A 22,617-nucleotide genomic window follows, 5' to 3' on the forward strand; every position below is an offset into this window, starting at 1 on the left:
TCGCAGTAGGTCCGAAATTTAAGAGAGGGCAAAGTTTGTACTTTCCCCAAATTTCAAACAAGCGCGTCCCATCTTCTGTTCAAAAAAGCCAAAATCAAGCGCGTCCCAGACCGAAACATGGTTCCCCCCACCCGTCCGATTCCCCATTCGTACTCCGTGGGCGCCAAAACTACCTCTCCACCAGCCGCGAAACCCCGGCGTCCTCCGTCCGCCACCCCATCCCACCCATCAACCGCCGCCCTCCTCCATCACGCCGGAGCCGATACCCCGACGTCGTCGTCCACCACAACCTCAACCGCAACGCCCTCCACGGCTAGTAGTTGAAGCCGAGGCCGAGCCGTCCGTACCCGAGCCAGTTCAACCACGTCGTCCTGCGCCGCACCGGAGCTGTTCCTGCTACGCCGTCCTTCACCGCCTCGGATCGGCTTCCCCTCCGCCGACATATGGCCACGGCAACACAGTCAACAATTTGGCCATGGGTTCGTCCAAGCCTGCACCCTCCAGAACATCGGTTTCCCCGGTAAAAAGAAGAAGATCGGCGCGACATGTGGAGGTGACCACACCGGCAACCAAAAAAGGTACTCCTCTTCCCTTATTCGTGCAAATCTTACGTCTCTGCTTGCACGGTATTCATCCCACAGAAGACACTAGTTGACCGCTTCTTCTTGATACTAGATGTTCCTAGTAACTCGCGATGCACAATGTTTCTCCTCATATACTATTTCACCTTAGCTAGAGGTCTGTCGCCCCCCTGAATTTCAATTTATGGCCAGTTGATTCCCAATTAACGGAAGCATTCCCCGGCGTAGCAGGCGCTAGTACGCCTATTACGCCGGGGAAGCAGCACCTTGGTGTTTATCTTAGGGGCGTGTGCGGCCTAGAGCTATTGGCACCCGATCTGGAGGTCGGCCGGGATTAAAGGGATGGCCTGGGGGCGCGGCCAAGCACGGCGGTGGTGTGAGGTCGATGGGAGGGCGGGGCGGCGGAGGCAGGGGTCTGGGCCGGTGGTCGCTGGCGGTTCGAGAAAGATCGTCAACAGTGACTGGCGGGAGGTAGATGAAGGCCATCTACCCGTTCCTTATAGATCAGAGAGTTCATTAAAAAAATCGACTGACCTATTTATTTTCAGTCGACTGTTATCTTAGATATGACCACATGTGGTGGTGTGCTGGAGGAGTACCTGCATTTCCTGTGCTCATATATTACAAAATCATACAGAGTAGAATCTAATTTTGTTTGCCATGCAATGTTGTAGAGCTATCATATGTCTCCTGTCATTTATTTTTCAGCCACCTGCTATCTGCTACTTTTACAGTGCACTAGTTCTGCACACACTTCACCCTTACTCTCACTATTGTGTTTTTATGCAAGGGTATTTCAGACTCTGCTGCCATGAGAGAAGCCAGAAAGAAAAGAGAGAAGTCGCTCCAGCTTCGTATGCGGGTAGGCAAGACACGTTACAGCGCTATAAAGGGTGCAGTGTCAGCAGATGGAGACGGTAAACGTAGCTCTGGAGTTGATGACCTCGCTCGCAATGAACCACCATCCCAGGTGCTTGCTTTAACTTCGCGGTCTCATATGTGGTTGCATGTTCCATATGGTGTCTAGCTTGTATTCGAAAGGCCGAAGTAGGTAAGATAAGGAAAGATATATTTTTTTACATGAACCACCATCTCGTGAGCACCAGAAGACAAATAGATAGTTAGGGCACTGGCCGAGCTAGTGACAAGCCCAGCAAAGATAGGCATCACCTGGAAGCCAACTAAAAAGCTGCGATGGTGGCGAAGCAGCCCGCCTCCCACCAGGCTCTCAGGTCCTAGATGATCATGCTCACCACTCCAGCCGGATGTCTAGCTTGTATTGCTTCCAATTTGGTTAAATTGCATCTGCTTAGCTTACACATTATACCTTTGAATATGACATGCCTTTCTGTTTTTGGTACATACTAGTACATCTGTGTATTAACCATGTTCTTACATCAAACTAATGTTCTTGTGTATCCCTCATCAATCACTTATGACGAGGCAGGCAGGCAAGGGGACTACTCCTCATTTAAAGAATGCAGTGTCAGCCTCCCGACATGATTCTCAAGAAACAGAAATGCTAGATGAAGATAGTGAACGTAGCTCTGTAGTTGATTACATCATTTCCCCTACACTAGCATCGCAGGTGCTTGCTCTAACTTGGCAGCATGATATGTGGTTGCATGTTGCATATGGTGTCTAGATTGTAATTCTTCCAATCTGGTTAAACTGCATGTGCTAGTCTGCTTAGCTTATACATTATACCTGTTAATGTGACATGCCTTCCTGTATTTATTACATAGTACATCTGTCTATTAAGCATGTCCTTACATAAAACTATTGTTTTTTTGTATCCCAGATCAATCAACATGACGGGACACCTTTAGTATATGCAGTGCGATATTAGTTGCATCTTTCATATGATTTATAGCAGGCGCTGCTTCTAATTTGTTGAAATTCCATTTATGATGGCACGCTTTTAACTTGGCAGAGTCATATTGGTTGCATCTTTCATGTGGTGTCTAGCTTGCATTGCTTCTTGTTTGCTGGAATGGTTTCTGCTTAGTTTACACAAACAGTTGTGAACATGCCATGCCGTCCTGTTTTTCGTACATATTCCATCCTGGTATCATGTGTTTGCCTTACATCAAAGTAGTGATTGTCAGTATCATGCATGAATGAGTTCTGAAGAGAGAATTTTATTGCTTTTTCTTGTCGGTTTTACTTGACAATTCAAAATCAATAAAGCAGAAGGAAGTTAGCAAGGCAGCGGATAAAGGTGCTCCTTCCGAATGGAGGGCCTCTACAGTTTCTACTCCTCCACACCCCCAAGATGATTTCCAAGACAACACATGCATAGACACTCAACAAAGCTGTGTTTATGATGAGCACGTCTCCCCTAGTGCAGCATCACCGGTGCTCCCTCTAACTTGGCACTGTTATATGTGGTTGCATGTTATGTGTGATGTCTAGGTTGTATTGCTTCTAATTTTGTTGAATTCCATCTGCTTACTTTACACATTATACTTGAATAAGACATGTGTTCCTATTTCTAGAACATACAATATCTGTCTATCACACCATGTTCTTACATCAAGTTACCACTGTTGTGTAACCTGCAACAATCACAAGACATGTTTGACTTTGGAGTGTGATATAGGTTACATCTCACATTCTTTTCTAGCTTGTACTACTAATTTGTTGAAATTGCACTTATGACGAGACAGTTTTAACTTGGTAGAGTGATATTCGTTGCATCTTTCATATGGTGTGTAGCTTTCATTGCTTCTAATTTGTTGAAATGCCTTCTCCTTAGTTTAGACATCGTAAGCTGTGAATATGCAATGGCACTAATGACGAGAGACCTCTAACATGGTAGTGTGATGTTGTTTGCATCTTGCATATGATTTATTTCTTGTACTGCTTCACATTTGTTTAAACGCCATTTATGATGAGACATTGTTAACTTGGCAGAGCGATATTTGTAGCATCTTTCATATGGTGTCTACCTTCCATTGCATTGCTTCTAATTTGGTGAAATGTCTTCTTCTTAGTTTACACATCATAGTTCTGGTTATCTCTTCCGTCCTGTTTTTCATACATATTACATCCTCCTATCATGTGGTTGTCTAACATCAAAGTTCAGTTCGTCTGCATCACACATCAATTTGTTCTGAAGAACTAAATTGTTATTCGTTTGTCTTGTCGGCTTAACTTAACATGGCACAGAGAAAGAGGAAGAAACACATAATGGCAGGGAATGAGAAGCGGATGAATCCTGCAAATTCTGCTGGTACTGATGGTGCAATAGAAGGTCAAAGTCCAGCGGAAAATTCTACAAACACGGCATCCCATGCTACACGAGTTGCAAAAAAGCCAAACAGAAACAAATAGCTGCCACCAAACAAGCAGAGATAGCCCTAGTTCTTGCAACACCTACCACAGTACTACCAGCTGCACGACTTACTCGTGCGTCAACTGAGCGAGCAGCACGTTCCCAAGCTCCCTTGCCACCTGACACTACTTCCCAAGCACTCTTGACACAAGACGAGTTGGCAATATCAGATGAACCTTGTGAGCTTCAACAGCAAGAAGGTAGTTGCTGGAGTCAAGTTACAGTTGCATTCTTCTTTATATGTAGTCTCACAGTTTGATGTACACTAACACTTCCTATGTTCGTTGTTGGACTAGCACCTAGGCGCAAGAGGAAACAAACATCAGGGATAATGCTCGATAGGTTAACTAAATCTAGAGGAGGAAGAATGGAGATCCGTTTTGAGGCAGGTTTAAAAAGGCCACGTGATGCTACAGAGTCAGCCAAGTTAGTATCAGTGGCAGCGGTTGCCGTTAGGTGTCATGTACGTATCCTCCCAACATGGATTCAGTACAGGAATGACAAAGACGAAACCCAGTTCAACACCTTCCTCGACCATTTATCTGTAAGTATGGTTATGTATGGAAACTAGTAATATCGTCTTGCTCTGTCCCATACTTTCTAGGTTGCTAATAATGAGACTCCCATAATTTTCAACAGATGAGGTTCAAGTTGGATAGCCAAGATGATGCAACCAGACAAGCTTGCACCCATGTTTTCAAGTCTGCTCTGCGACAGTATCGGTATAACTTGAGGAAAACTCACTTTGAAGGCAAGGCTAACAGTGAACTTTCCCAAACATCTCCAGTGGAAAATATATCAGATGAAGACTGGAGGGGCCTTGTTAAACACTGGTCTGATCCAAAGTATCAGGTACATTATATATATGTGATCAGATCACATGTTGAAGTCCTATTTACGCATGTGCCACACAAATCTATCTTCTTGTAGGTGAACTATTCAAAGAACAAGGCCAACCGTACGAAAGTGAAATTCCAACAGACGACAGGATCTCGTAGCTATATTGCACACTACGAGGCTCTTGTAATTAGCCGTTGTTTCACTCTTTTCGCTGTACCATATTATTAGATCTATATTGACTTGTTCGAAATGCAGAGGAAAGCCCGCAAGGACCAAAAAGTACCTGAACCAAATGCTGTGGAAATCTTCAAGGACTGTCACACCAGCAAGAAGAAGGGCATGACTACACTAGTCAAAGCCGTTGTTGTATGTCCTTAATCCTCATGCCTTTTAACTACTACTTACTCTGACTTGTGCCTTGAACTGCATGGTTTGCAGCCAATGTCTATTACTCTTTTCAATTTTATACACAATTGTCTTAGCGTATCATTGCACCTTACAAGGTTTAAAAGAGAGGGGTGATGTTCCTTTGATCTTGACCCGTAATCTAGTTCCGTGCTGGACTTGCCCACACAATGGTACAATTGTCTGTTTGTCTGTTCTCAGTTGTTTTGTGATATGAATGATGTCATACTATGCTTACCGTATTATAAACTTCGTCTCTTTATCCTTAGCCCTCAATACAATGTGAAGAAATAAACAATACATTAGCGATGGTACATGGTCATATGTTTGGAACCTGGTTTTATTATGTACTTTGCAATAAAATACAACTAATATTTTACATGGGTTCACCAGAATAAGTTCTGTATATAGACCAAAGCTATTTTGTTTGGTTTTGCTGCCTCCTTAATATCTTCTGTTCTGGTACTACTAATGTAAAACCTCAACTTTTCAGCGAGCTATGGAAAAAATGGTGGAACCGCCACCTTCTGAAGGTGGCGAGGCAACTATAACCGCAATGTCAGCTCTTGCTGCAGTCGGTCAGTACCTGTCCACTAACAGTGCCAAAAGCACGTTCCTGCGTAATACTGGGTTGGTTGTTAAGGCAATATTGTCCAAACTGCCTCATGATCAAGATATGCAAGCTCAAAGCAATGTTGTATCTGTGCTCCAGACACAAGTCCATTCCCTAACAGAGACCCTTTGTGAAACAAGGAGAAACATTGCTCAATGTCGTCAAGATATGCATGGTTTTGAAACAAGACTATCAGACATTTTCTATGTTGTTCAGGAGCCTAGGGGAAATGAAGGCAAGGGTTATGGTGCTCCATCGGACAATACAGCATGAAAACGTAACAGTCAGGTCAAATGAACTGAGCTTCTGAACTTCTGGTGGTGCATTTATCTGCTAGACTGTTAAGTTTTATGCCAACCTTCCTTTTGTTATATAGTTGTAATTTGTTTTGGTGTGATACAAAATTTATTCTTAACGTGCAGCCACCGGCTGAAGAAAACAGCAAGCCATTTTTGTATAGTGTAGGGTGTTCCCTATATTTGCACTGGTGGCGATCTTTGATGCCGAGTGGATGTAATCTGTGCAATCGCCTTAATAGCCTAGCGTTAGTTTCGGCCTTATTTATTTCCTAGTCTTCTTTTTCCCTGGTTTGCTAGTGGCTGCAACTACCATGGGCCATATACGGGTCGTAGGATCCATTGGTCTCCTACGGGCCGTCGATAAATGGGCCTGTAATCGGTGGGCCTCGGGCCGTTAGATAAATGGGTCTACATGGGCCGTAATCGGGCATAATTGGTATCGGCCCAACATGGTAACAGGCCGTTAACAGGCCGTAGGACAGCAAAGGCTTAATTCTATCACAGGCATAACGGGTCGTTAATGGGCCAGAATATAGGACGGGCTGGAAACGGCACAACGGGTTAACAGGCCAGAAACGGGCCGACTCTTGCCATGGGCCGAATTTGGCCCATTAGGGTAACAGGCCAGTAATGGGCGACTCTAGCCATGGGCCGAATTTGGCCCATTAGGGGAACAGGCCAGTAACGGGCCGACTCTTGTCATGGGCCGAATTTGGCCCATTAGGGGAAGAGGCCAGTAACGGGCCGGAAGTAATCGAGGCCGAAAAGGAGCCCAAGAACGTATGGGCCGTGAATAGGCCGAAAGCTAACACGGGCTGGAAACGGCCCATGTAAATAACGAGCCGTTAACGGGCATAAAGAAAATTACTGTTCATTATGGGCTAGAGTCACCGTGGGCCTGTAAAGGGCCGAAAGATACGAAGGCCTCATATGGGCCGAAAGACGTCGTGGGCCATACATGGGCCGAAAGTGAAATGGGCTGGTGTTATATTCGACGGCCCACATGATGTTGTTGGGCCGATTTCCTTTAGGGCCTAACGGGCCATGAGTTAACGGGCCGTAAAATGGGCTATTTGCGAAGAGACCGTTAATAGGCTTTTCATGGGCCAGCCCGTTAACTTTTGACCAAGTCAAACGGGCCGGCTTTGAAAGCTAAATGGGCCAGTGGTGGGCCGTGGCACGTGTCGACATATCATAGGTGCCTATCTGACCCACTGACGAGCTGACACGTGTTTCGTCCGGCCAATAAGAATTTTACACGTGGAAATTTCCCATTAGTCGGGGCTATTAACGGGTTATCGGATCCAAAACCCGACCCGATAGCTTAACGGCGTTCCGTTACGTTGGATGCCACGTGTCGGTCACCCTTGACGAAAGCACTTCTGTGACGCGCGATTTATCGTCATGGAAGTGGACACTTCCGTGATGATAATTTTGGTAATGTCATGGAACACTTCTACGACAGCACAGGTATGACTATCTTGATTCTGTCATAAAATCGTCATGGATGTACATGCATGACAAAATACGCGACCTACTGTGACAAACACGTATCATCACAGAAGTGTCTTTTTTTTGTAGTGTGGGCTGTGAAGACATGAATACCGAAGACCATGCTCGTGTCCGGATTGGACTTTCCTTGGCGTGGAAGGCAAGCTAGGCGACCGAATGTGAAGATTCCTTCTTATGTAAGCGACTCCATGTAACCCTAGATCTCTCCGGTGTCTATATAAACCGGAGAGCATAGTCCGGATAGGACACATTCATTACCATATATTCACATAGGCTAGACTTCTAGGGTTTAGCCATTACGATCTCGTGGTAGATCAACTCTTGTAATACTCATATTCATCAAGATCAATCAAGCAGGAAGTAGGGTATTACCTCCATAGAGAGGGCCCGAACCTGGGTAAACATCGTGTCCCCCGTCTCCTGTTACCATCGATCCTAGAAGCACAGTTCGGGACCCCATACCCGAGATCTGCCGGTTTTGACACCAATATTGGTGCTTTCATTGAGAGTTCCACTATGCCATCGTCAAAAGGTTTGATGGCCCCTTCAATCGTCGATGATGACACTGTCCAGGGAGAAACCTTTCTCCCCGGCCAGATCTTCGTGTTCGGCGGCTTCGTACTGTGGGCCAACTCGCTTGGCCATCTAGAGCAGATCGACAGCTATGCCCCTGACCATCAGGTCAGATTCGGAAGCTTGAACTACGTTGCGGACATCCGTGGAGACTTGATCTTCGACGGATTCGAGACCGCGGCAATCGCTCCCCGCTGCCCTGATGGACATGGCTTAAACCTGTCACCGGGCCGCATCCAGGAGAGAGCTCCTGCAGCAACTCTGGCCTTAGATCCGGAGCAGATCAAGTGCCCCGAAGATGGGAAGCTTAACCCCATCACGGGGGCTACCGATTCTGCGGCGTTGGAGCCGCTCGTAGATTCCACTGCGTACGGCATCTGCATCAATGGAACCCCAGACTCTTCTCCGGCGTCGAGTTCCGAACCCTGCGAGCCTGCGGATACTGAACTCGATTGGTTATCAATCTTCAAGTTCAGCGCCGCAGATGTCTTCCAACACTCGCCCATGGGCGACCTACTAAACTCATTAAAAAACCTATCCCTGGCAGATGGCTCGTCGCCGAACTATGTTCGGTTCGAACTTACGGCGGATGATGGAGAATTTTGCTTCCCACCCGCGACCCACTTTATAGCCACCGTCGAAGACCCAACCAACATGCTTGACCCCCGCTCCGAAGACATCGCCGGTATGGACGATGATGAGGGGCAGGTCCAGAGCTCGCTACCCGCTAGACACGGGATGGCCACTTCCTGGTATGATGTGTGTATGATAGACACACCCGATGATGAGAAGGATCCAGTCGAGAATAAACCTCCTGGTACACAGTCCGAACACCGGCGCCCACGGCACCGCTACAAGCCACATCGCCCAAGAGAAAACACTACTAGCACCAGAAAAGACAACACTCCAGACAATGAAGACCCAGTTGAGGTAGAATACGAACAGGAGGAACAGGAAAGTGGGCAAGACAACCCTAATGAATAGGCCACATATGGAGACTCGGAGGACAGCAATTATCTCCCACCCTCCGAGGAAGAAGAGACCCTCGGCAGCGAGGATTTTATCGTGCCTAAGGAACCTCTCGAGCAGGAGCGTTTCAAACGCCGGCTTATAGCCACTTCAAGGAGCTTAAGGAAGAAGCAGCTGCAACTTCAAGCAAGCCAAGATTTTCTCAATGATAGATGGACCGAGGTCTTGGCCACCGAAGAATAAGGCCTTAACAGCCCAGACAAAAGCCACCCAAAGGGTAGGTGGCTCCCTCAATACGATGGCAGGGCGCTGGAGCCCACACCACCATCGAACAATGCGGTGAGCCGGCCACAGTTCGGTCCAGACAAAGCAGCAGCCCAAACAGAGCAACATACCAACCCATCCGGCCGTCAAATCAAGAGCAAAACAGCTCGAGGGAACACTCGCGACATCAACCAAGACCCAGAGGATAGAGCAAGCCACACAAGATCGATGTACAGATCACGGAGATACACCCCGACCGACTATGATGGTCACCCATTCGGACACTACAGAGCCGACCACGCCCGGTCCAAACTCCGTAAGCGGAGTCCGCCGGAGGTGCTTCACAGTGTGGCCCAACATAGAGGAGCTGCACACTCTCTCTGCTTCACCGACGAGGTAATGGAGCACGAATTCCCAGACGGGTTCAAACCCATTAACATTGAATCATACGATGGAACAACAGATCCCACGGTATGGATTGACGATTACCTCCTCCATATTCACATGGCTTGCAGAGACGACCTTCATGCCATTAAATACATACCTCTCAAGCTTAAGGGGCCAGCTCGCTACTGGCTAAACAGTTTACCAGAAAATTCTATTGGTAGCTGGGAAGACTTGGAAGACGCCTTTCGAGAAAACTTCCAAGGAACATATGTCCGACCTCTAGATGACGATGACTTAAGTCATATTGTCCAGAAGCCCGGCGAGTCAGTCAGGGAGCTCTGGACTAGGTTCTTAGTCAAAAAGAACCAAATTGTCGACTGTCCGGACGCAGAAGCCCTCGCGGCCTTCAAACATGGCGTCCGGGATGAATGGCTAGCGCGTCACCTCGGCCAGGAAGGACCCAAGTCCATGACAGCCCTTACCGCTCTAATGACTCACTTTTGTGCGGGAGAAGAGAACTAGCTCACTCATAAAAGCAACAACGCCAGCGACCCGGGCACTTCCGAAATTTGAGACGACAACGGTAAGCCACGACGAACCGAACACAACAGTCGCAGTAATACATGTGACATAGCGGTGAACGCCGGATTTCACAATCCGAAGCCCGGTCAACGGAAGAAGCCACTAAAGGCAAACCAGGATGGACCATCCACCCTTGACAGGATATTGGACCGACCTTGTCAGATTCACGGTCACCCTGATAGGCCAGCTAATCATACCAACAGAAACTGTTGGGTCCTCAAGCAGGCAGGCAAGCTCAACGCCGATCACAAGGGGAGGAGGCCACCAGGCGATAGAGACGACGGATCGGCTCGCCAGCCGAACACCAGGGGCCAGAAACACTTTCCCTTTGAAGTTCGACCACTACCAGAACGGAAATAGCAGTTCGGCTTCCGCCGCCCACCTACTGTACTGGCAAAGTTCACACCACGCGTACATCACTATGCACTCAAGATACCACGGGCATCGGCGGAAGCACAATATGGACAACCCTGCAAGAATCCCCGTAACCTTCTTATCCGTCTTTCTTATTTTTCTGTATCATTTCTTAAAAACAGGTGACCATCAGGACAGCATCTACATCAGACTCTCTCGAAGTTCGGATCCACACACTCACCTACGGGGCCACTCCCGTTAAGGATTCCCCTCCCCGAGGACGGGCAGCGCAGACGTGCGACAGAGGTCCAAAATAGGCTTTTGTAGACCGCACTCTTTCTTTTGAGCCTGTACCATGCCCTTTTCCTCTGGTCCCAACCCCGAGCATGTCAAATAGCTGGGTTGTGGTTTTTACTCTTTATATATATATATATATATATATATATATATATATATATATATATATATATTTATCATTGGCATATTGCTCCGCTCCTAGTAAACTTTAACTGAACTAATCTTGTATGCTCTTTCTACAATCAGTGCGGCCGTAACGGCTGCCTTACAAGACGCGCCTCGGCATAACTTGCCAGGGGCCTGGTATGGGAACAAACAAGCCACCAGTAAAAGTCCGAACAGCTCTATAGCGTACTTCGGCATCGCAAGTTTGGCCTTATATGCATCAGCTCCGAATCATTGTCTTTGGTCAATAGTTGGGTTGCCCGGCTCCTGTGCTTGCTACCCTACGTTCTACTCTATCGGCTAGGGTAGTAAAGGGAGAGCTACTGCGATTGTGCCCTGGCCTAGACCGGATGAGCACCTTTGTAGAGAAAGCCGAAAACTGACTGTCATGATGCGGCGAGAGCTGGTCAACCACTTGAAGACTTATTTGAATCTTTAGTGATTCTCTGTGTCACACGAGGGATCTTTTTTAGATCAACATATGTAAAGCAATATGCGCCGTATACATACCAGGGGCTATGTCGTAGCCCCACCATAAAACTCCTATGGCTAAGTGAAAGTGTTAACGCCCTATAGTTCGATTGCCTGGTTTGCCGCATTATCACCTCCTTTATGGACCAAGACGTTGGATAAAGAGTGATTAAATGCTTTTCCGAACACCCCCCGTACTTCCTACGAGGGGGCTGAAACCGACGACTGGAAAACTTTCAGATTATACTAAAACGGCCACAGAGGAGGAATTCAAGCTTTTGAGCAAAATATAAATAGATTAACTATAAAGTTGTTTGTTACATCATTATATAAATCACTCGAACATTATATCTTTCGAGCATTGACCCTCTATCAAGCGGGCGACATCTAAGACGTCTTCAAAATAGTGCTCCGGCTCATTACGGTCCCGGCCCTTGGGTGGACTCCTCGCCGCAACATCAATGGCCTTCATCTTTCCGCAAAATGTTTTGACTCGGGCAAAGGCCATCCGTGCACCCTCAATGCACGCCGACCGCTTCACAGCGTCGATATGTGGCATCGCGTCAACAAGCCGCCGCACCAGGCCAAAATAACTATCGGAATATGCTCACTTGGCCACAACGGGATTATGACGTTCTTCATGGCGTCGCCAGATATCCTATGAAGCTCGGCCCATTGGGACATCTGTTCATTTAGCAACAGAGGGCGCTTCGACGGCCGAATTGTGACCAGAAAAGCTTCTCCGTTGCATACCCCTCTTTGCGTGGTAAAATTGCGCCACATCGGAAGAACTCTTCGGCAAGTCCAAAAATTCAGCCGGAGAACTCCAGACCTGGTTTAGCTGAGCATAGTCCGGATCGCCAAACTTGGTCTGAAGCAAAAAGGGCTTACCGGCCGCTATCTCCTTAGCCTGCCGAATCTCTTCACGAGCTGCCCTAGATTCAGACTGAGCTTCACTCGCCTCTCGTACGGCCTTATCAAGCTCAGCCATTTTGGCTTTATTCTCCTTCTCAAGGAACTCACAGCGGCTGGCAGTATTCTTCAATTCAAGCGCCAGTGCGGATATTTTCTCCTCACTTTGGTGCCGAGCTACTTGTTCGGCTCTTAGATCAGCCGATGCCTTCTCGGCAGCCGCATCACTACACCGGGCCTATTCCTTGGCCCGGGCTAGCTCCGCCCGAAGAGCTTCAACGGCGGCAGCACCATCTGCAATCATGCACATTTCATATAAACCCTTTTCGGCGTCAGGCCTACATTACAAGCACATTGGTGTAAGGAATGCTCGACATATATACCTTGCAAGTCGTCAAGACGCCTGTTGATCAATGTGAAAGTGCGTTATATCAACTAGAGGGGGGTGAATAGGCGATTTTTATGAATTCTTCACTAAGGAATTTGCGGGTGAGGAAATTCCTTAGCGAAGAACTACTTGCAGCGGAATAAGTACTCAAAAGTAAACATAACATAACACAAGCATGGTCATCATGATGAAATGAAGAGAAGCACAGAGTACAGAAAGCGTAAGCACAGGATAACACAGGATGAAGACAAACTGACTAAAGAAATCGAACTGAGGAAATTGAGAAAGTCTTCAGTCAAAGTCTTCAAACACAAATATGACAAGCACACAACACAGCAATGAGGAAATGAAAGAGTTGAGGAAATAGAACCAGTAAGATCGGTGAAGACAATGATTTGGTAGACCAGTTCCAACTGCTGTCTCAGTTGTACATCTGGTTGGAGCGGCTAGGTATTTAAACCTGAGGACACACAGTCCCGGACACACAGTCCTCACCATATTCTCCTTGAGCTAAGGTCACACAGACTTCGCCCAATCACTCGTGGTAAGTCTTCAGGTGACTTCCGAACCTTCACAAACTCGGTCACTCGGCGATCCACAATTCCTCTTGGATGCTCTAGACCATGACGCCTAACCGTCTGGAAGAAGCACAGTCTTCAAAGGTAACAAGCGTCAGATCCACACAGGATCAATCTCTTCAGTGATGCTCAATCACTTTGGGTTTGTAGGTGTCTAGGTTTGGGTTTTCCTCACTCGATGATTTTCACTCAAAGTCCTCGGAGGATGGGATGCTCTCAAATGACAAGTGTCAGTTTCTCTTGGAGCAGTCAACCAGCTAGTGGTTGTAGGGGGCGGCTATTTATAGCCTAGGGAGCAGCCTGACATGATAAGACATAAATGCCCTTAAAAGATATGGCCGTTAGGTGGGTAGATATTTTGGGACAGCTGGCGCGTAGCACAGCAACGGTCGGAATTTTGAGTATCAAATTCCTCAGGGCTATCATGTTCCTCACTGTGTAGGCAATCCGCACTGGCGAATTCCTAACTCCTCAGTCAGAACAAATTCCTCAGAGACCAGAAGAATTTCGTCTCTGTCACTGAAGAATATGACTGAACTGTATGAGATTTCCAATGGCTTCACTCGAAGGGATTGGTAGGTGTAGGATTTTGAGTTGGGCATCACATGGAAATTTTTCCTTAGTATTTCCTCGAACCCCTTTAACAGTACGGTGTTTCCTATGGCTCAAGAAAGAGAAGATGAAACTACGAAAACAAAAGTCTTCATGCTTCATGTTCCTCAAATGAATACCAAGTCTTCAAGGTCACACCAATTTCTTCACTTTCAAAGTCTTCAGAAAGTCTTCAGAAGGCCAAAGTCTTCAGTCGAAGAATTTCATTTTTAGGGGTCGACTTTCTCTGAAAATATCAAACTCCTCATAGACTTATAGACCTGTGTACACTCATAAATGCATTAGTCCCCTAACCTATAAGTCTTCAATACACCAAAATCACTAAGGGGCACTAGATGCACTTACAATCTCCCCCTTTTTGGTGATTGATGACAATATAGGTTAAGTTTTCAACGGGGATAAACATATGAAATGTAAATACTGATATTGAGGAATTTGATTGCAAGATATAGAAGAACTCCCCCTGAAGATGTGCATAGTGAGGAATTTGCTTTTGAAGCAATGCACACTTGAAGAGTTGAATCGTGGAGATCTCCCCCTATATCTTGTAATTCATACACGCATTTGACATATAATATGAAGAATTTGAAATGCATGATGAAATATGGTGACTGATGTAATTCAGCATGCGCGCATAGACATTAATGAGGAATAAGCATGCAGAAAACCATAGCAAAAGTATCAGGCCACCATAGAGTTTAAGCTTACAACTCGATCCAACAAAGTCATCAGAAGAACGAGAGTTGTAACTTATAAAAAAACGCCCATATAAGATAGACCCGCTTGAAGACTAACTCAAATTTCTCCCCCTTTGTCATCAAATGACCAAAAGGATCAAAAAAGAGGACTAACGCCCCTGAAGAACATCAAGTTAATGAAGGAGCGCCAGCGTTGTTGGGGTCGTTTGTTGATGTAGGGCCTGCCGCAGTGTCGTCCAATTCTTCATGCTCATCGGTGTCGCGCGATGAAGAATAGGAGCTGGCCACCAAGGAAGGAACCTTGACCTTCTTGTACTTCTTCGGTGGAGGTGCAGACCAGTCAAAGTCTTCCTTGAGACCCATTTTCTTCAGATCTTCTTCACCATATACATGAGATAGAATAGCCCAGGTGCGATCGAAGACTTCATGGAGGTAGTAATGATTTTTCTTCACTGCATTATGTGTAGCAGTCATGTTGTGAAGAATTGAACCAAACTGACGCTTAACCCATTTATGGTTTCGGTCCACCTTCTGGTGAAGACTTTGCTGAAGCTCATGGTCAGTCATCACACGAGGAGCAGTGGCTTGAGGATTTGGCTTGGAGGCATGGGCAGCAGAATCATGAGTGGCAGAGTCATCATTGGTGGAATAAGATGCAGCCTTGCGAAACTAACCATCCAATGGACGAATGCCTTCATCTATAATAGCTGGTGCCTTGCCCTTTTCATCAACTGAGGAATAGGTCCGCTTGAGGACTTCAATCGGGGGCAAGTAGCTGAGGTGATTCTGAAAATCAGCCTTATAGTTGAGTGAAGACCTTGTTCTGAGGAATCTCATGATCCAGGGAGCATAAGGCTTCAGTTCAAACAGTGAAAGTGCAACATTTGCCAGAGTCCTCATGAAGAAATCATGATAATTGACAGGAATGCCATGAATGATGTTGAAAACCAGATTCTTCATGATGCCGACAATTTCCTCATCAGGTGAGTCGTGGCCTTTGATTGGACTCATAGTCTTCGTCAGAATGCGATAGACTGTCCTTGGTACATACTGCAATTCCTTCACGTGGAATTTTGTCCTTGAGGCTTGACCAGGTTTCAATGGCTTCATCAGCACTTGCATATAGTGATCTGTAAGCTCAGGCTCTTGGTACATGCAACGAGCTCCTTCAGGTGGAGGACTGATGGGCAGGGCATGAAGTAATTCAGAGGCCGGTGCTTTGTAGTGAGTGTTTTCGGTCATCCAGTCCAAAACCCAGGAGTTTACATCATCAGCATCTCATGTGATGTGTAATGTTGCGTAGAATTGAAGAATGAGCTCTTCATTCCAATCAACTATGTCTGTGCAAAAGTTCAGGAGGCATGTGTCATGAAGCACACCGAGGACAGGTGTGAAGCATGGTAGTGTTTCCATGTCCACATGAGGAATATGCTCATGTTCAAAGACTTTGTCCTTGTTGAAGAGCAGTGGAGAATAGAAGTTGGCCTGGCTGGCGGTCCAGAAGCGCTTCCTTCTAAGACGAGCAGAATCGTAGGGATTGTAGTCAGTGAAGAACACGTGCTCGCCGAAGAAATCATCAGCCTTGAATTTCTGCTTCTTTGAGAATGGATCCTTTGGCTTGGGCTGAGGAGTGTCAGTCAATTGCATGATCACCTCAGGAATCGCAATCTCAGGTTCTTCAGGCTGAGGAATTTCAGATTCTTCTCCAGTGATAGCCTGGGTCTTCAATTCTTCATTTACATTTTCTTCAGCACTAGTGGCTGGAATTTCTTCATGGACAGACGATGTGGCATGTGGTTCATCAGATCCCATTTGAACTATAGTTGCTGGGGACTGAGGATTTTGTTGCAATGGTGTGAAGAGTGGAGAGTTGGGGTGCTGACTTTCCCAAAAGTCATCATTTAGCATGGGTGTGGTACAGCCAATGTCCACATCTTCATCTTCCATTTCTTCAACGCCGGCCTCTTCAGCAGTAAACTGAGGCATAGGCGAGGAAACAGCTGGAGTTCAAGGGATTTCATCCACTTCAATTTCTTCATCCATCTGCTCTGACGTAGCAGCAGAAGGATTTTCTTCATCAGAACCGCTAGGGATCACATATTCTTCATCAAAAGGGACAATTTCCTTTGATGGCATGCTGACAACAGGAACAGCATCAATTGGATTTTCAAATGAGCTGGTCAATTTCTTCATCTTCTTCGGAGCTGAAGAATCTGATGAAGCTGATGCTTTCCTTTTCTTCACTGCAGCACGTTCTGCAGCCTTGGTCTTCTTCACATCTGATGCAGATGGAAGGATCGGAGTTCGGGTAGGCACAGGAGGAGCAGAGGAATGTGGTTGATTTTCTTTAGGCACAACTGATGTAGTTGCCCTGACCTCTTCATTTTCTTCAGGCGCACCATTAGTGGATGCCCTGGCAATTTCATCAGCGGCTGGAATGCAGTCATCAGCCCTGGAACTCACATTTTCTTCAGTAGCCTGAATGTCATCAGCGGTGCTGACATGTTCTTCAGCCGGCTGAGCAGAAACTTCAGCCTGAGGAATTTCTTGTCGCGATGGGGCTGCAACATTGGAGTTGAACTTTTCAGACAATTTCACAAACCTGACTTTGGCTCCAAGCCAGTCAGCACGGTATGCATCAAATTCATCACTGAGTTTCTTGATCTCAGATTGAATAGTGACAAGTTCTTCAGTTGTCATAGAGACAACATTTTTCTTCAGAAAGTGCTCCTTCCTGTACTGCGCTTTCTTGATCTGCCTGGCCTTCTCATATTTCCATTTTTCTTCTTGGATGAAGGCAGTCAGCATATGACTTTGGCCAGGAGTGAGCTTGAAATCAGGCATAGGAGTATTTGGGTCCTTGTGCCAGAGATCGATGTAGTCGAGGATCAACTTTGGATCCAAAAGCAGAGGCACATTTGTGCCCTTGGCTCTAGCGGCCCTGACTTGCCTATCTCTGATGATTTCAGCAAGTTCATCATCATCAGCTTCGTCTTCTTCAGACGGCACTTGGAAGGCAAGCTGCTTCTTGTGAGGACTTGGGCGAGAGCCTCGTCCAGCAGTGGCCTTTGTCTTCAGCAGAGAGGGTCCCGTTGAAGAATTTGGTGTAGCTGAGGAACTAGGAGAAGCTCCTGAGGCAATAGAGATGCCTGTAGTCCTTTGGCACATGGCAAGATGCACAAGTGCTGAGGAATTGGTCGGAGCAGCTGAGGACTTTGGAGGAGCAGGAGCAGCGTGAGGAATTGACCGTGAGGGCTTTGAGGATTCTGGCCATGAGGGCATAGCCGAGGAACTTGGCCTTGAGGTCATTGACGACGAAGCACTTGGCTTGTGCGCAGGCTTCTTTGACATGGCCTTCTTAGGCTTGACAGAGGCCTCAGCGGCAGCAGCAGCAGCAGAGTCTTCGTTGAATTTCCTCAATGCTTCTCTGGCTTGTCTAGCCAACTTGGCCTGGCGCTTGGCCCATTCATCAGGATAATCCTCACCATGCTTGAGGCTGGTGGGATCAGCTATTTGGCCAGGTGCCAATGGAGGTCTTGGGCATGGAGGATTGAGTGCGAATTTCTTCATGTATTTGGGAGTAACATATCTGTACTCCCTCCATTCTCTTGCCCATCTCCTCTCTATCCTCTGTATGCGCACCTTGCGCTGATTCTTGTCCTCTTTTCCAAACTTGGCCTCATCAGGAGTGCAATAGTCTTTGCATATGTCATCAGGGATCTCAAAGGCAGTATTGATTTCAGGCCTCTTTCCTCCTTTCTGTGGCTTCTTTCCATCAGCCATTTTCTTCAGTTGAGGAATTTGAACAATTGAATTCTCTGAAGAAGTATGCAACTTTTCTTCAAGGAACGCTGCAAATGAGTTAAGTTGATGAGAACCTAGTGATTCAGTAGCGGACATGAGTACCTGTGAATAGAGTATAGTTGTGAGGAATTTGGAGATGTCGTATGCGTTCTCAGAAGGTTTTTCAAAAAGAACAAGTTTGAGGAATTGGACCAGATGAGTCATGAAGAATTTCACTAAGTGTTTTGTCTTAGGTTCCAGAGTTGTATAGATCGCAGATCCACACAATTGAGGAATCTTGAAGAAAAATTATTGCTTAGAGAAATGAATCAAGAACATATGACATGTGAGGTGTTTAGTGTGTGAGGATTTGAAGAAAAACACCTTTGAAGATTTTGTAGTAATCATTTGAATCAAAGAGGGAAGTAAAAGTAACTTTTAATTACCCTGGATGAAGAACACGACGAACTGGGATGTGGAGATGTGAAGTTCGTCAGTGCAGATCTTCCACGCCCTAACTTGGCGGAGGAAGACAGCTACGGCGGCGGCGGAGTGAAGAAATTTGCGGCCGCCGCGAGTACGACGGCGACGAGGTCGAGGCAGTGAAGCTCTTCCTCACCGACGACGATGAAGTAGCGGCGGCGCTAGGGTTTGATAAGCTCGAGCTGGAGAGAGATCGAGCGGAGTAAAGGAAGTGAGGAAGGGGAGGGGGCTATTTATAGCCACGGTGAAAAACTGTTCGCCCGGAGATTTTGGACGAACGTGCCCCTGACCCTTCTCATTCGCTTGACACGTGTCACCCACGTACTGAGAAGTGGAGATCGTGTGCGATCGTGGGTGAATAGATAAGTATTTCGTGGGATGTGGAACGGTTTGAGCGGCAAAGCCGAAAATTTAGATAAGATAAGTTTTAAGGTTCTGTTCGCAAATTCTTCAGCTGACAAGGACACAGTAAAGATTTTGAACGAGTTTCAAATAGAACGCACATGAAGAATTTGTTAATAGATTGGGTTGAGTTTAGCATAGAGGGGGAAGGGGCCGATCACATTCACTTAGCAGAAAAAGCAACTTGAAGAATTAGCCATAAGTGAATGCTGTAGAGGACATAAACTCATATATATATATATATGTATAGCCAATGAAGAAAAATGACGAAAACAGTGAAGACAATGCAAAGTTGAAGAACATGAACAACTGAGGAATTTCAAAAACTGAAGAAAAACTCAAATTGAAGATTTTCAACTTTTGGTGGTGGCGTGACCCACCGTATAAGAATGATGATTTCAGACACCGCGTACAATTGTCGTACGGTTCTGAGAATCAAATTCTTCGTTAATTTCTTCACACTTAGAGTGTTATTCTTCATTGATTGAAGAAAAACGTTTCTTCATGTGTTGCACATCTAAGTCATTAATTTTGCATAAGTGTTAGGATGAGTGTCCTTTTCAAAGAACATTCGAAGATTCTAAGATATTTAGCTCACACCGCAACTTGCTAAATCTCTTCTCATCCAAGGGCTTTGTGAAGACATCGGCTAGCTATTCTTCAGTCTTCACATGCTCAATAGAGATATCGCCCTTCAACACATGATCGCGAAGAAAATGATGACGAATCTGAATGTGCTTTGTCTTCGAGTGCTGAACTGGGTTGTGAGCAATCTTGATGGCACTCTCATTGTCACAGAAGAGAGGCACATTCTTCACGTTGATGCCGTAGTCCTTGAGAGTTTGCTTCATCCACAGCAATTGAGCACAGCAAGAACCAGCAGCAATGTACTCAGCTTCAGCAGTAAACAGTGATACGCAATTCTGTTTCTTCGAGGACCAACAGACCAAAGATCGTCTGAGGAAATGACATGTACCAGATGTTGACTTGCGGTCCACACGATCACCAGCATAGTCAGAGTCAGAATATCCAGTGACATAAAAAACCGAGCCCTTGGGGTACCATAATCCAAGTGTTGGTGTGTGAGCTAGATATCGAAGAATATGCTTCACAGCCTTATGGTGTGATTCCTTCGGTGTAGCTTGAAATCGGGCACACATGCAAACACTAAGCATTATATCTGGCCTAGATGCACATAAATACAATAAAGAACCAATCATGGAGCAGTATACCTTATGATCGAAGTCAATACCATTTTCATTAGTGCACAGTTGGCCATTTGTGGGCATAGGAATTTTGACGCCTTTGCAATCTTGCATGCCGAATTTCCTCAGTACATCCTTGAGGTATTTCTCCTGAGATATGAATATGCCATTGCGCTATTGACGAATTTGAAGACCTAAGAAGAATTTCAATTCTCCCATAATAGACATTTTATATTCTTCACTCATCATATAGGCAAATTCATCACTATAACGTTGGTCAGTACAACCAAAGATAATATCATCAACATATATTTGGCACACAAACAGTTCACCATCATAAGATTTAGTGAAAAGAGTAGGGTCGAGTGAACCGGGTTTGAAGCCTTTCTTCATGAGGAATTCCTTCAAAGTATCATACCACGCCCGAGGCGCCTGCTTGAGGCCATAGAGGGCCTTATTGAGTTTGAAGACTTTGTCAGGATTCTTTGGATCTTCAAAACCTGGGGGTTGAGCAACATATACTTCTTCCTCAAGCTTACCATTGAGGAATGCACTTTTCACATCCATTTGATATAAGGTGATATCATGATGGTTAGCATAAGAAAGTAATATGCGAATAGCCTCAAGTCTAGCAACAGGTCAAAAGTTTCATCGAAGTCAATTCCTTCAACCTGTGTGTAGCCTTGAGCTACAAGCAGTGCCTTATTCCTCACCACAAGGCCATTTTCATCTTGCTTGTTGCGGTAGATCCACTTTGTGCCAATGATATTGTGCTTGCGAGGATCTAGACGTTTGACCAGTTCCCAGATGTTGTTGAGCTCGAACTGATGTAATTCTTCTTGCATGGCCTGAATCCAATCAGGCTCCAGAAATGCTTCATCTACCTTAGTGGACTCTGTGATAGAGACAAAGGCATAGTGCCCACAAAAGTTAGATAAATGTGAAGCTTTTGAGCGTGTGAGAGGACCTGGTGCTTCAATGTCATCGATGATCTTTTCAACTTGCACTTCTTTTGCAACGCGAGGATGAGCTGGTTGTCTTCGAGGAATTTGATCAGCATTTTCTTCAGCACCATTTTCTTCAGCATTTTCTTCAGGTGCATTAGCTCGACATTCTTCACGTTCTGGAATGAATTCTTCAGCAGATTCTTCGGTAGGAATGACATCCTTAGTAGCCTTGAACTTGATAGTTTCCTCAGGTGCTGGTTCATCTATCACAGAAGGTAGGTGCTCTCTTTGCGAGCCATTAGTTTCATTGAACCGCACATCTAGAGTTTCAACAACCTTGTGAAGAACGTTGTTGAAGACTCTGTAGGTGTGCGAGTCCTTTCCGTAACCAAGCATAAAACGTTCATGTGCTTTTGGTGCAAATTTTGAGTTGTGATGAGGATCTCTAATCCAGCATTTAGCACCGAAGACTTTGAAATAACTCACATTGGGTTTCTTGTCAGTGAGGAGTTCATAGGTAGTCTTCTTGAAGAATTTGTGAAGATATACTCTGTTGATGATGTGGCATGCAGTATCAATTGCATCAATAATCCAGAAACGACGAGGCGTTTTGTATTCATCAAGCATAGTGCGAGCCATCTCAGCAAGAGTCCTGTTTGCGCTCCACGACGCCATTCTGTTGAGGAGTATAAGGAGCAGATAACTCATGAGTGATACCAAGTTCATCAAGATAGTCATCAAGACCAGAATTCTTGAACTCAGTTCCATTGTCACTTCTGATGTGCTTGATCTTCACACCAAAGTTGGTTGAAGCCCTCGAGGAAAATCGTTTGAAGACTTCCTGCACTTCATGTTTGTAAGTAACAATGTGTACCCATGTGTATCGAGAGTAATCATCAACAATAACAAAGCCATATTGAGATGCATCATTTGAGATTGCAGAATAATGGTTAGGACCGA

This window comes from Triticum aestivum, chromosome 5D (genome assembly GCF_018294505.1).
Source record: "Triticum aestivum cultivar Chinese Spring chromosome 5D, IWGSC CS RefSeq v2.1, whole genome shotgun sequence".
Lineage (NCBI taxonomy): Eukaryota > Viridiplantae > Streptophyta > Magnoliopsida > Poales > Poaceae > Triticum > Triticum aestivum.